At 36.8% G+C, this 15,419-nt stretch overlaps 1 protein-coding gene across 3 annotated transcripts in view; it reads right to left on the reverse strand.

Moving 5' to 3' along the window:
- Window positions 1-15,419, reverse strand: part of Cog6 (conserved oligomeric Golgi complex subunit 6) — a 596,080-nt gene that overhangs the window by 549,040 nt on the left and 31,621 nt on the right. The gene's annotated exons all lie outside the window — the stretch shown is intronic.

Consider the following 15,419-nt stretch of genomic DNA (forward strand, 5'->3'; position numbering starts at 1 on the left):
TTGGACATTACAGTGTCCAAATTAATTCTGCCATGAAAAGTAATAGACGTCAACTTGGGGAAGTTTCATGGAGGGAGGAATTGGAATTACGAGATATCATTAGTGCTTGGGAAATTGTAAAGGAATATTTGTTAGCAGCAATAGTAAGCTGTATTCCACGAGTCAAGATGAGGACAGAATTTGAAATAAAGTGGATGACAAACAATATTAAACAGGAACTGCATACGAAAAAGAGGCTATGGAAGAGATATAAGGAGACAAGGGAAGAGAAGATGCATGAAGAATATAAGACACAGACCAGGAGAGTGACTAGTATAGTAAGGAAGGTGAAACTGGAATATGAGACGAGATTGGCCCTAAGATCCAAAGAAAATCCTAGGGAATTTTTTAGCTATGTGGCCAGTAGGAGCAGAAATGACTGTGGAAGAATGACACTGTGGGATAAAAATGGGAATAGAGTGACTGATGCAGAGGACAGAGTGGAATTGTTAAATGAACACTTTATTGGAGTATTTCATCCTGGAGGAGTAAATTTTAATACTGGAGAGAAAGGCAGGTTCGGGGTTTAGAGGTGCAGGAGGAGAGTGTGTTCCAAATACTGAGTACTCTGGATGTCAGTAAAGCTGTGGGACTGGATGATATTTCACCACGAGTTCTGAGAGAATGTGCTAAAGAACTGACATCTCCTTTGACCTGGCTTTTCACTGAAAGTCTGGCTACGGGAAAGGTGCCCAGGGAATGGAAGGAAGGTAAGATAGCGCTATTGCGTAAGAGTGGTAGCAGACTAGAAGTGTCTAATTATAGGCCAGTTTGTGTGTGTCATCAGTAGTTCTTAAGATCTTGGAGAAATTAGTGAGGGACCGTATACAGCATTGGGCAGACGAGGATAATGTTATCTGTGAGAGTCACTGGATTTGTGAAGGGGCACTTTTGTCTTAGCAATATGCTAGCCTTTTATAATAAAGTTACAAGAGCAGTAGATGAGGGAAAGGCATATACTACCATTTTCTTGGACTTAGCGAAGGCATTTGACAGGGTGCCATATGATAAGCTGATATTTAAGTTGCAGCACATGGGTCTAGATGTCAGGTTGGTCAACTGGATTCAGGATTGGCTGTCCGACAGGTATCAGAGAGTATGGTGGGGCAGTTTCAAGGAGGCAGAGGGTTACAAGTGAAGTCCCACAGGGATCAGTACTGGGACCTATATTGTTTTACCTTTACATCAATGACATTGTCAGTGGATTGCAGGAGGATATTCAGTTGTTTGAGGATGATGCGAAGCTGGGAAGAGTTATTAGTAATAGTAGCCCTGCAAAAGGATTTGAATCAGCAAGACAGATGGGATCGGAAAATGAATGGGGGTACTGGTTTAATGCAGCAAAATGTAAGGTCTTAAGGTTTGGAACACATCGATGGAACGCTGCATACTCTATGGGAGAAGCTACAGTGGAGGAAGTAGGGGAGACAAGAGATCTGGGGTTAATGATTGATAAAAACCTGAAATTTAGGGGACATATTGCAAAGGTGATGAAGGTAACACAGAGGATTGCTACAATAATGAGAAGAGCACTGAACTGCAGAGATAAAAGAGTTATCATTCCGTTGTATAAGACTCTGATCAGACCACACTCAGACTATTGTTCTCAGATTTGGTCCCCAGGATTTCAAGGGGATAAATTAACTGTGGAAACGGTACAAAGGCGGATAACAAAGATGGTTTCAGGCCTGTACAATTTAAGTTATGAGGATGGCTGAGGGAATGTGGACTGCAGAGTTTGGTGAATAGAAGGAGAGGTGATATGACTGAGATTTTTAAACTGTTGAGAGGTAGTTACAGGGTTCATACTGGGCAGTTCTTTAACGTGGTTGAACAGCGGGAAGGAGTGATGACAAAGGGCCATCCATGAAGTTATGGAAGGAAACTGTGAGCAAGAGGGGTGAGAAGTGGTTTCTTTGCATGGAGGATGGCTGAACCATGGAATGCATTGCCTGATAGAGTGGAGAGAGCGAGAACGGTCAATGAGTGGTATGATAGACATTGTGTTTCCTAGGAGGAACCTCCCACAATGAGTCTTGATAGACTTTGTGTTTTTTAGAAAGGACATCCCACAATGAAGCTTTTGACTCCATGAAGGCCTGAATAATAATAGTAGTAATAATAATAATAACAGATCAACAGAATACCACAGTACTACCTAGACCAGGGGTCTTCAACGCCTGGCCCACGAGCCACCTGTGGTCTGCAGAGCTCTTTGCCGTGGCTCGCAGGCCATTTTGAAAAAATAACTACTTAACATTAAAATGCGATTAAATAAAAAAATAATTTCAATGAAACCCACAGGCCACTAAGCTATACTGCGGTATTTAGAATACTGCGGTATTGTAAGATGCTTTCCAGATTTGCAAGGAATGCTATGCATTTGATACTTTACATAAAATCCTATAAAAATAAATATTAAATAGACATGCTTCTTCAGCCGTCTACCAGCGCCAAGCGATACTTAAGTACTAGTACTAACGTCACAGGTAGATGGCTGAAGCAGTAAGTCATTCGAGTATGCTGTCTAGTGTCTTCCAGATACATCTCAAAGGTTCTCGATACTTCGTTATTTTCATATAAATACAAGAGGACCTCATCCACAGTCAGTCAGTCAGTCGTGAACAGTGTGATATTCGTGTATAAGCACATGCAGGTTTGTCATGTCAGCCATAGCCTTTGTGGTTTTATACTGCCAGATGTTTTTCATTAGTGCAAGACATATTCAGTGGATAATAACTGTTACACGTCAATTTTGGATTATTTTTTGCGTTCACCTTCCATCACTATGGCATCTATGAGTAAAAAGTGTAAATCAGGTGATTCTTGTCGGTTTTTAATGAAAAGTGGACCAATTTGTACTTTTTTGTGCCGATCGACGATAAGTCAGTGTGTTTAATTTGTCGTGAGTCCGTGTCAGTATCAAAAGAATACAATATAAAACGACACTATGAGACAAAGCATGCATCCAATTTTGATCACCTTCAAGGGAGACTTTGATTGGACAAAGTCAACCATCTCCAAACTGATTTAAAATGCCAGCAGGGTACGTTTAAAAGGCAGAGGGAAGAGAGCAAAGCATGCGTCAAAGTAAGTTATGTAATAGCTGAAAAAAATTACTAAAAAATCAAAAGCCTTCTTGGACAGAGAGTTTCTGAAAGAGTGTCTCATCATTGCTGGGGATATTCTATGCCCAAATAATAAGGAAGTTTTTAAAAACCGAGATTGTCTGGGGTAACTGTAGCACAACGTGTCGAAGAACTTGCCAATGACATTGAAGGAACTTTAAAAAAATGGTTGTCTGAATTTACGTCATATTCACTCGTTTTAGATGAGAGCACAGATGTGAAGGATACAGCACAACTGGCTATCTTTGTCCATGGCATTGATAAACAATTCAATGTGACAGAAGAACTGCTAGCGCTCGTACCTATGAAGGGAATGATGAAAGGCACAGATATTCTTGAAGCTGCCAAGAAAACGCTCCAGCCTTTTGACCTCAGCTTAACCAACCTCAAGAGTGTGGTAACTGATGATGCCCTTGCTATGGTGGGAAAGAACCAGAACTAGAAGGAAAAGATTTAGTCTATTACCACTGTTTAATCCACCAGGAGAATTTGTGCACAAAAACTATTGGATTTGAGAATGTCATGAAAGTTATTGTGACTGTCATCAACATTATTAGGGCAAGAGGATTGAATCATCATCAATTCCAAGAGTTTTTGACCCAAGAGCGCAAAGCGGATCACGGCGATGTGGTTTATTATAGTGATCTGCGTTGGTTGAGCAGAGGGAAGATTCTTAAAAGTCTTTGACTTAAGGAGCAAAATACAGCAGTTCATGCAAACCAAGGGGAATCTGGTTGCGGAATTTACCAAACCAAACTGGATGACAGACTTTGCCTTTGTGACCGACATCTCGTCGCATATGAATGACCTAAATACGCGGCTACAATCCAAAGATCAAATGGTGCACACTCGATTTGATCACATCAATGCTTTTGTGGCCAACTCAAACTTTGGGAGGCACAACTCGCAAAAAATGACAACTCATTTTCAGCTTCTCACTGAGTCCAACGTCTCTTGATGAATACACTACAAAAATTAGCCATGTTTCAAAGTGAGTTCAAAGAGGGATTTAGTGATTTTCATAACCAACAGTCTTCTTTAGATTTATTTTCAATGCCATTCAGTGTCAATGCTGCCAAAATGCCAGGCTCAGTACAAATGGAGCTGCTTGAACTCCAAAATGACTCTTCTTTGAGAGAAAAATTATTCAAATGTGCCCTTGCTTACATTTTGCAAAGACTACATTTCTGAGGACATATTCCCTAATCTTCGCTGGCATGCTTTGAAGATGTGCTCTTTGTTAGGAAGCACACACTTATGTGAGCAGTTCTTCTCCAGAATGAAGCTTGTGAAATCCAACACAAGAACTCAGATAATGGACCAACATGTCCAGAATACTGTGCACATAGCGACTTCCAACACTGATGCCAACATTGGCAAGCTGGTCAAGGGAAAGCGCCAAGTTTCCCATTGACATTGTAAAAAATGAATGTTTTCTTCATTAAATTATCTTTTTTCAAGTACGGATTGTAATTACTTATCATGAACCCGACTCCTACCTAAGCTCTTAAAGCTGAGATTGTTAATTTTTATAGAATTTTATGTAAAGTATCAAATGCACATCGTTCCCTGTGAATCTGGAAAGCATATTACAATTCTAAATACCGCAGTATAGCTTAGTGGCCCACGGGCTTCGTTGAAATTTTTAATGCGGCCTGCACTGTCTGAAAGGTTGAAGACCCCTGGCCTAGACCATCGCAGAATCACCCCGCACTTTACTGTTGGAACCATGCATTCCAGATTGTAGGCTTCTTTGGTGTTTTTCCAAATGTAAACTCATCCACAGCTAAAAGCTGACTTATCTGACCACATCACACGTTTCCAATTTTCTAATGTCCATGTATGATGGTTGTGACACCATCATTTAAGCATCTGAGCATTCTTTTCAGTAATCAGAAGTTAAGCAAATTTTTCAGGGAAACAGGTTCTTCAAAATGAATATTCAGTTCTGCTATCACCTGTGCTGCAGTATGCAAGCAATTTTTCAAAACAATCCTTCTCAGCTTCTGACAATCTCTTTCTGTTATTTTTCCTACTGTTTCTCTGAGATAACGTTGTCTTGCCATGATCTGTTTATACTGACATAACCTTAGAAACTGTTGTTCTCAATACACCTAATAATGTGGCAGTTTTTGTCACTGATGCTATAGCTAAATGTGCACCAATGATTTGTCCTCTTTCAAAGTTGGATAAGTCTCCCATTTTCTGATTTTTTAACACGAGGTATCACTTAGTAGAATCACTAATGAACTTGCTGGTGGACTACAGAGAGTAAACAAAATAAGAACAGTTTAGTACTAGTACTGCCACCATAACTTTTTTCAATGTAGCCAAGACAAACAATTCTATTCCTAAATATCGTACTGTTTCCATTATTTTGTCCAACCCATATATATATATATGTGTGTGTGTGTGTATATACTTTTGTTCTGGAAAACTAAAAGGACTCTTGCACATTTGTCTTCACCCACCTCAAGTATCTCTTCTAGCACACCCACCAATGAAAGCTCAGTGACAGCAAGCATTTGGATGCATGCAGGAACTACTTCCAACCCAACGTCTAAAAGTAGTATCACACATCATCACTGTGTTACGGATTCCTCAAGTATATCATTTTTCCGGATATTCATTTTAATTATTTAATGGTATTAATTTTTAATTATTTACTTATATATACACATTAGGCTCCCACAGGAAACTGAGAGTATCCCCTAGGTTGCAGATGGGGGGGGGGGGGGAACCCTGACTATTGCCCATTGGATATCAGGGCAGCTCTGAATATACTGAATAAAGAGCCATGGATCAGTGGTTTTGGGACTGTTGATCCCATGTGAACATATTGCCATTCACCAATCTGCAGTGCGGCAGCGTGGTGAATTTAAGGCCTACTCTTCCAAGATGAATCAAACAGAAATAAAATGGTCTTCATTCCCCAGAGGCCAAATTGTTACTACCTACGGCAACAGGCAGTTAAACATGAAGGCAGAGGGTGCTAAGAATCCCAGCATAACCAGACTTGGAACTTTAAACTGTAGGACTTCTGAGCAGTGAAGCATGGCTAACTGAACTAACTGAAGAGCTAAAGCGACTAAAATGGGACATTCTCGGACTGTGTGAAGTTACACATAATGGTGAAGAAATTCTTAATTAAAAAACGGAGGCATACTATATTATAGAGGCCGAGATAAGGGAAGAATCAGTGGAATTGGATTCATGATCAACAAAAAATTGAAGAACAGCATAATAGAATTTGACAGTATATCTGATTAAATAGCAAGTATTGTTACTAATTTAATAAGCCGAAAGGCTATTTTACCAGCGAACATGTTAATAGAAAGGGGGATGGAAAATCACTTTATGTTTTTAATAGCCGGGTACGAAACTCGGATCGAAATCCATTGTAATCCATAGAGTTTCATGCCGAAAAAACTATCGGCAGGCCCAAGTAAAAATTATCACTTGGATAGTACAACACCAGGGCAACTCCATGCAAAGGTGGAGCAAGCTCCCTCACTCACTTTAACATTCTTTCATAATGTAAAACCCAGCTCCCAAGAGATGTATATATATTGTTTTACATTGTGAGAAGAGGTCACTACCCAGTTTCAACCTTTTTTGAGGTCTCATTAGTGAGTAGGTAGACCTGGAATATCAAGGTTTTAAGTGAACAAGAACTTACATACCTCTACTATTGAATTGCCGAAGTGGTGTACTCCTATATTTAATGTTAATTACTAATTTAATAAGCCGAAAGGCTATTTTACCAGCAAACATGTTAATAGAAAGGGAGATGGAAAATCCCTTTATGTTTTTAATAGCTGGGTACGAAACTCGGATCGAAATCCATCGTAATCCATAGAGTTTCATTCCGAAAAAACTATCTGGGTAGTGACCTCTTCTCATAATGTAAAACAATATATACATATACATCTCTTAGGAGCTGAGTTTTACATTATGAAAGAATATTAAAGTGAGTGAGGGATCTTGCTCCACCTTTGCATGGAGTTGCCCTGGTGTTGTACTATCCAAGTGATCATTTTTACTTGGGCCTGCCGATAGTTTTTTCGGCATGAAACTCTATGGATTACGATGGATTTCGATCCGAGTTTTGTACCCAGCTATTATAAACATAAAGGGATTTTCCATCCCCCTTTCTATTAGCAAGTATTGTTGTTCAAATCTCAAAAAAGATACATTCTTAAGATCATCCAAGTGTATGCATCAACAATAAGTCATACTGATGAAGAAATTGAAACCTTTTATCATGATGTATCCCAAATTTACAATAAAGGAAAACATCATTTCAGAATTGTAATGGGAGACTTTAATGCTAGAATTGCTATACAACAATCAGATGAAACCTCAATGGGAAGTTTTTGATATGGCATGAGAGACGATAGAGGAGAAAGGTTAATAGAATTTGCAGAAAAAGAAAACCTGTACATCATGAATTCTTTTTTCAAAAAAAAAAACACATAGGAAGTGGACATGGAAAAGTCCACATGGAAAAACTAGTGAAACTGACTTTATTCTCGGCAATAAGAAAAACATCTTTCAAAACTGCTGTTACAAATACCTTCAACATTGGAAGTGACCGTCACATGGTACGCAATAGGATTCAGATATACTGTCAAAATGAAAGAAGAAAAATGTTTCGAAGAACAAAGTAAAACATAATGTATACAAACTCAACATTTAAAAAGATATATTCCAACATGAACTAAACAATAGATTTAAACATCTTATTATAGATGACAATGCTGATCCATCAGAAAGTAATGACATTATTAGCCAAAACCTTTTACAATGCTCACTGGAAATAGCCGGTACCACAGAACAGAAACAAGACAAAATTTCTTAAGAAACAAAACAGCTTATGAAGAAACAAACAGAAATGAAACAATCAAATAACCTACAGAATAATACTGAATAAACTGAATTGTGCAAAACGATCAGATAATGTATCACAGAAGAAATAAGAAAATTCAATTGTAAATTCATTTTCAACAAACAATTGAAAACAATCGTAGTCTCAAAAAAGCCAAACAGCAATTGATGAAGAGCGATAAACAAATGGTTGCACTCAAACTACAAGATGGGAACCAGAGATAGATATGCTATAGCAAAAAGAATTGAAGAATTTTACTCAGTATGTTATCAGGATGATGAATTAAATTTAGAAGACAACTACGAAATAGCTTAAGTACCATAGATTCTACCAGAAGAAGTTATGTGGGGCATCCAAAGCTTGCAAAACGGAAAAGCTGCAGGTGAGGATGGAATTACAGCTGAACTTCTAAAAGCATGTAAAGAAATGATCTACAAACTCTTAGCAAAACTATTTACTTTATGCCTGAAGAAAAATGATGTACCAAGAACATGGGAGAAGGTTGCTCTAATTCTGATACATAAAAAAGGTAAGATAGAAGACTTGATGAACTACCAACCCATCAGTCTAATATCAGTGGTTTACAAAGTGTATACAAAAGTCTTAGCTCATATGCTTTGTAACTCTAGACCTAGCACAACAGGCAGAACAGGCAGGCTTTCGAAGCGGCTTTAGTACAATGGACCATATTTAAGTTGTATAACAAATTACTGAAAGGTGTAATGAATATCAGTTACTATTAGGTCTTGGTTTTATTGATTATGAGAAAGTCTTTGAAATCCTCATATCCATGAACTCTGTAATAATTAAAGCATTAAGAAACCAACAAGTACAGAAGCCATAAGTCGGGACCATCAAATCAGCATACACCAATGCCACCAATATAAGAGAGGTATAAGATAGGGTGACACAATATCTCCAAAATTATTTACAGCATGCCTAGAAGAAATATTCAAACTTCTCGAGTGGGAAGGGAAAGGTCTGAAGATAAATGGAAGATATTTACGCCATTTATGCTTTGCAGATGACATAGTTATCTTTACTTATTGCGAATGAATTACAGACTTGTATCCATGTTGCTAGCAAAACAGCTGGCCTAAAGATAAATCTAAGGAAGACCCAAGTTATGTTCAATAGCTAGGTCCAACCTAGCTATTGAACTAGAAATAATAAAAATCAATAATGAGAAAATTAAACAAGTAAATCATTACATATACTTAGAACAACAGAAATCAATGGAACAAAACATCATAGATGAAATTAAAAGATGCACGATGCTTGGGTGGAAAGCATTTGGAAAATTACATTCAATATTCAAAAGCCAACTATTATGCCTGAAGAGAAAAGTTTTTAACCAATGTATTCTTCCTATATTGACATATGGCTTTGAAACATGGACACTAAATGCAAAGGAAATTCAAAAATTAAGAACAGCACGAATTTATATGAAAAGAAGTATGCTTGGTATCGCAAGACTGGATCACAAAAGGAAAAAGTGGTTAAGAAATCAAAGCAAAGTCTCTGAAATGATGGGAAGAGTGAAACATCTGAAGTGGCAATGGGCTGGGCATATTCCTTGAAGACAAGATCAACGATGGACAAAAGAAGTACTGGATTGGATTCCACGAGAGGAAAAGTGACCTAAATCATGGTGGATTGATGATATCGTTAGATTTGCAGGAGTGACAAGGGAAATGAGAGCCATGGACAGACAATTTTGGAGTAATCTTGGAAAGGCCTTCATCCAGCAGTGGATCAGCACTGGCTGATAATGATGATAAACACGAGTGAATGAGTGTACATTGAGTGAGTGACTAGCAATTATTATGGGAGATTTCAACTATAGGGACATAGATCAGATGAAGGAAAGGGACATGGCAGGATGGAAGTGGAGTTTACATGGAATTTATTACAAGAAACATTATGTCATAGAGGGGAGCAGGGGGCTGCCAACGGGTCCTGGCCCCTGCCAAAGAAAAAGGGGAAAAAAAACACTAGAAAATTTTCCAAAAATCTTTTCCTAATTAAAATTCTTTTTTTTTTATGTTGTGTCATGACTTCTATTTCTGTACTACTTATGAATTAGCGATCATTGCACATGCTCAGTCATAGATTATATGCAATGCGTAGTTCATCATCATCATAAAATTCCTGATATATATCCTCAGGGGTATACAGCATATGATAGTACTGCATGAAAAATTACATCATTACTAACTTCCTATCTACAATTTGCCTCCAAATCAGTCTGTTACCTGTCAAGACTCCAACATTATCAGATCTTATATTTCTATCTTCTAAGGCACTTTCTACTGTATCAATCCACCTATATTATTGGTATGTCAAAAATTACTGAAGAAATATTTATCGGATATGCCTGTCTGATTATATTAAAAGTACTTCAGTGATTACTAAATATAAGAAGAGCCAAAGGCTTCAATTCGGCGACATATAACTTGTTAAGGTGAACTTAGCTCCTAGGAGCTGTATTACTGTTCTACATTATGAGAGAAGGTCACTACCCAGACTGGTTTCAACCTTTATTGAAGTCTCTTCAGTGAGTAGGTAGACCTAATTAATACCAAGTTTGTAGCGAACAGAACTTACATCCCTTCTATGAGAATTGCCAAGTGGTGTCCTAATAAATTATTAGATATATGAAGAGCCAAAGGCTTCAATTCGGTGACATATGACATGTTTAAGTTAAGGGATATTACATCCCATATCGTTTCTTAGCCGAATAAGAAACTCAAACGAGTTTTATGCCAAATATAGAAATTATATAAAGTTCGCCGATTCCAAGCGTAAGCAAATACCTGGATAGCAGTGTTAAACTGTGAATGAAATTGTTTTGTATATATATATATTTTTTTTTTTCATTCACATTTAACATAATTTAACACATTTAACAAAATGAGCCTGTGTAGCTCAGTGGATGTGGCGTTTGCACACCACCGCGCTAGGCCGCACGAAGGAAGTCTTGGTTTCGAGTCTAGTCGGCGACTAGAGGAAATTTTTCTAAGCCTTTTTTCGACCGGTTCCCGAGTTAGTCGATCTCTGGCACGGGCAAGCAGGTTTTTCCTCCCGGAAACTCGGGTTTTTCGTCCTGTAAACTCAAGAAAATCGACCGTAGAACCCACATTATTTCAGACATTAAATATATTGTGTTAGGGTTAGAGACCACGAGATGGCGGCACATTTGAGCCGTCTCTCTTCACTGCGTACTGCTTAATTAGTGATAGCCTTGGCCCATCTGTCTCTGATTGGGTACCAGTGGAGATTGAACTGCCCACTCAGTCTCCAAAAAGTTAGATAGGGCTAAATGGCCTCGCCTACTCCCGTATATACGGGAATAAAAAGGCGTTAGCTGATTTAACATAATATACCATATACCAAGCAAGACTTGTGTAAATATTATTTAATGTAAACAACTTATTTTACAATTTAATATTCATATAACTACCTTAATTTTGTCTAATATTTAATTATTTAATCAAAGATATATGTATTAATAATGAAAAGACTGTATTAAATATTATTAAGCTATTTTAATTATTATTATGTTAATATTATAAGAACTTGTATTTGATAATTTAACTGCGCATTAATTGAAATGCAAATATTCCTTATTTATTCCTATTTGTAGAAGTTTAGCGTTATGCAATACCTCAATTTTATTATATTTTGTTTGGTTGTCATGGAGACGTATGTAAGTGAGTGAGCACGTTTTGGAACACCACGTGAGCAGAAAGTTTATTGAAAAGAGTTTGAGATCACGAGAACAATTTAGGCGGGAAGGATGGATATAAAAAGGGAAGAACGCGGAAAATAAGAATAATAAGGAAACAGAGAGAGAGGATTAGCATTAGGTTGGAATTAGAGCATTCGGGAATCACAGTGCAATAATAGTGGCAAGTCACTCAAGAAGCTAATAAAGTCTACTAGTCGAGAGGCGGTTAGCTAATAAGTTGTAGAATAACAATTATAGCTACGGAAGACAGCTGAGTGACTACTAAATAGACTAGCAATACTTGAATTGAGATTTAATTTCAGGGCCGACCTTTCAAGGACACACAGAACCTTGAAGCAAAGCATGAAGTTACTAAAGAATAGTAGAGCTGTAAAGTTGAAGTATACCGATAGCTGTGTTTAGAATTGTAGGGTCTAAGAATTAATTGAATGCCGGAAGAGTGAACAACTGTGCATATAAAACCTAAAGTTAAGGAATTATTGTGTTGCCCTATTTCATGAGTGATCAGTAGTACTTTATGCAACAACGTTTGTTTATGCGTATTGTGACCGATTATTAATTCAGTTATTGCTTAGAAGAATTATTTTAATGAGTGCCGTTTACTGTTTAAAGTGTTTGCAGTTATAAAAAGTGTATATGTATAAGTAGATGAAGATAGAAGATTATCGGTAAGATTATTCCAACCATTAATATTTCTATACAGAGAAGTGTGTGAGTTTCATCCTAGAATTTCCTTATATTAACAGTAACTATTGAGGAAGTTAGCTAAAGTGTATATTTAAAAGTGTTTGTTTGTGAAGAGGTATTACTGCAATTATTGTTGTATTTGGAACTTAAGGAACTGTGAGAAGACTGTATTATAGAGACAACAGATTTACCATTGTATGAGTTGAATGATTGAATTTACCTGAGGAGTTAAAATGTTTGTGATATCTTAATTACTGATTTAAACTTAAGTGTAAAATTTGTGATTTTAAAATTAAATGTTTGTTTTTGTTTATCTAATGTTGTATTTTGCCTGAATCTCTTTTACTGCACCATTCATAAAATATTCGAACCAAAGCGGGTAAATTAAATAAGTCAAATATACTCAGCCAGTATATATTTTAAGGAGAAATAATTGAAGGTTGATTTTTCTTCAATTCTTGAACTAATTCAGATATAGAGTGGCACAGTCTTTAAATATAAATTTTCTCTATATTTGAATTAGAAATCAACTAGCAACTATTTTTTTGGTTAAGAACATCGTAGTGACTAACATGTCGGATCCAAGGTACAGATTAAGAAGTAGGATCCAACAGCAGCATTTTATTAGGTCTACCTACTCATCATAATGTAGAACCTTCTCTCATAATGTAGAACAGTAATACAGCTCCTAGGAGCTAAGTTCACATTATGGGTAAATATCAAGAATAGTGATCGGAGCTTGCTCCACCTTTGCTATGAGTTGCCTCAGCTTGCACTACCTTAAGGGTCAGTTGCTGCTATCCAGGTATTTGCTTACGCTTGGAATCGCCGAACTTTATATAATTTCTATATTCGGCATGAAACTCTTTTGAGTTTCTTATTCGGCTAAGAAACAATATGGGATGTAATATCCCTTAACTTAAACAAGTACTTCAGTGATATTTTATAAATATGTGTTGATATTGTGTTAGATATCTAATTGGATGCTTAAAGTTTCTGATGTAATTTATGTTAGACATTTCTGTTTGTACATGAACATATTTGTATGTGGATAATTATGAATTGTGTATTGGTTGTATTGGTTTGTGGATGTGTAAGTAGTGGATAGTTGTTGTTAGATATTGCCTTTATCTCTCATTGAACATTATTTGTGAAGGTATGAGAATGGAGTCAATGTTGCTTTTAAACTGGAATGATCATCAAGCCAATATGTCCAATGTTTATAAGGGCTTGCTTTCTAGTGAATCACTTGTTGATGTGACTTTAGCATGTGAAGGATTAAGTTGAAAAGCTCACAAAATAATGCTTGCAGCATGTATTCTCCTGTTTCAAACTTTGTTTCTGGAAAATCCATGTAAGCATCCTATTGTAATTATGAAAGATATAGAATATGCAGATTTAAAATTTGTTGTGCATTTTATGTATAGTGGCAAAGTTAGTATATCTCATGAACGTTTGCCTGAACTTTTGAAAATTGCCCAAATGCTTAAGGTGAACAGCCTTATAACTCATTGGCATTAATTTCCAAGACCATAAGGAAGATCAAATTTCATTGCACATGGATGAAATGGAATCATCATATGTAGAAGAAGATACAACAGAAGAAGATTTGTCACCTGGTGACAAAGTTGTATCTTCTTCTTCTTCTTTGGTGGTTGATCTCCACCACCAAAACACAGACTCTGCCTTGTTGGCAGAGTCTGTGTTTGGTGGTGGTGAACAACAGATAATATCTTCAGAGTCAGAAGAAGCTGTTCATGCTTTGTCAACAAATAAAGCCAGTGGATCTTGTTATGCGGATGGAGGTGAAAGTTATCATTACAGGTCCAGCCACGAATTTCTCGACTATCATATCTGGGCAGCATACTGACAATCCTAACACTCTTACTCTTAAACCTAGCAATCTTTAACATCTTCCTTAAATCACTTGGCACACGATTTACGCTGTTTCCCAAATCATTCATCCCAACCGTTAATCCCTTATCCAAGTGTAAGCAAACATAATGCAAACATGCTTTGCATTATGGGAGATACTGAGAAAGGAGTGATGAGAGTTTGGTCCACCTTTATCATGAGTTGCCTCAGTCCTGAAGATACTTCAGGCACAAACTTTGTTTGCTTACACTTGGATAAAGGATTAAACTAAATTTATTATAGTCTAACCAAGTGGAAAAAATACTTCCAACATTATTCTCTAAATCCAGAGTAATTTAATAATAAGGTGGTACACCTTTTGGCAACTCGTATAGGTAAATATGACTTCTCCATTGCTTCTGCCTCAGTATCACTATCTCTGAGTCTGGCTCCCACTGACAAGACCTCAATAAAGGCGAAATCAGTCTGGGTAGTGGCCCTTCCCTTAATGCATAGCATACATGTCCATAAGGAGATGTGCTTTACATTATGGGAGATACTTAGACAAGGAGTGATGAGAGGTTGGTCCACCTTTACCACGAGTTGCCTCAGTCCTGAAGATACTTCAGGTGCAAATTTTGTTTGCTTACACTTGGATAAAGGATTAAACTAAATTTATTATGGTAGGTTTTATTTTATTTAATTCTTCTAATAGAAGAGACTCAAAAGCAGGTCTGGATTAAGACCCATACTGGCCCTAAAAGTACTTAAAAGATTTGGTGCCCCATATATATGCAATTCAAAATATAAACAATAATAAACCATAAAATAAATTTTTATTTTTCAAAATGAAACAAAACTTACAGTAAGATGGAAAATAATGTTTATTTTTGTATACTTCAACTTTATTTAGATTTGAAAAGTTTTCTCCTACTTTTTTTTTAATTGCAAAGTCTTTGATCAGATCCTCAAAATTAATCTTACGTAACATATCTGCTTCTATACTTAGTAGAGATAAGGCATTCAACCAGCCTTGTTGCATAGCTGTTCTGATGGGATTTTTAATATACTT

The sequence above is a fragment of the Typopeltis vanoorti genome, chromosome 14 (genome assembly GCF_054136105.1).
Source record: "Typopeltis vanoorti isolate ZY-2024b chromosome 14, IOZ_Tvanoo_1.0, whole genome shotgun sequence".
Lineage (NCBI taxonomy): Eukaryota > Metazoa > Arthropoda > Arachnida > Uropygi > Thelyphonidae > Typopeltis > Typopeltis vanoorti.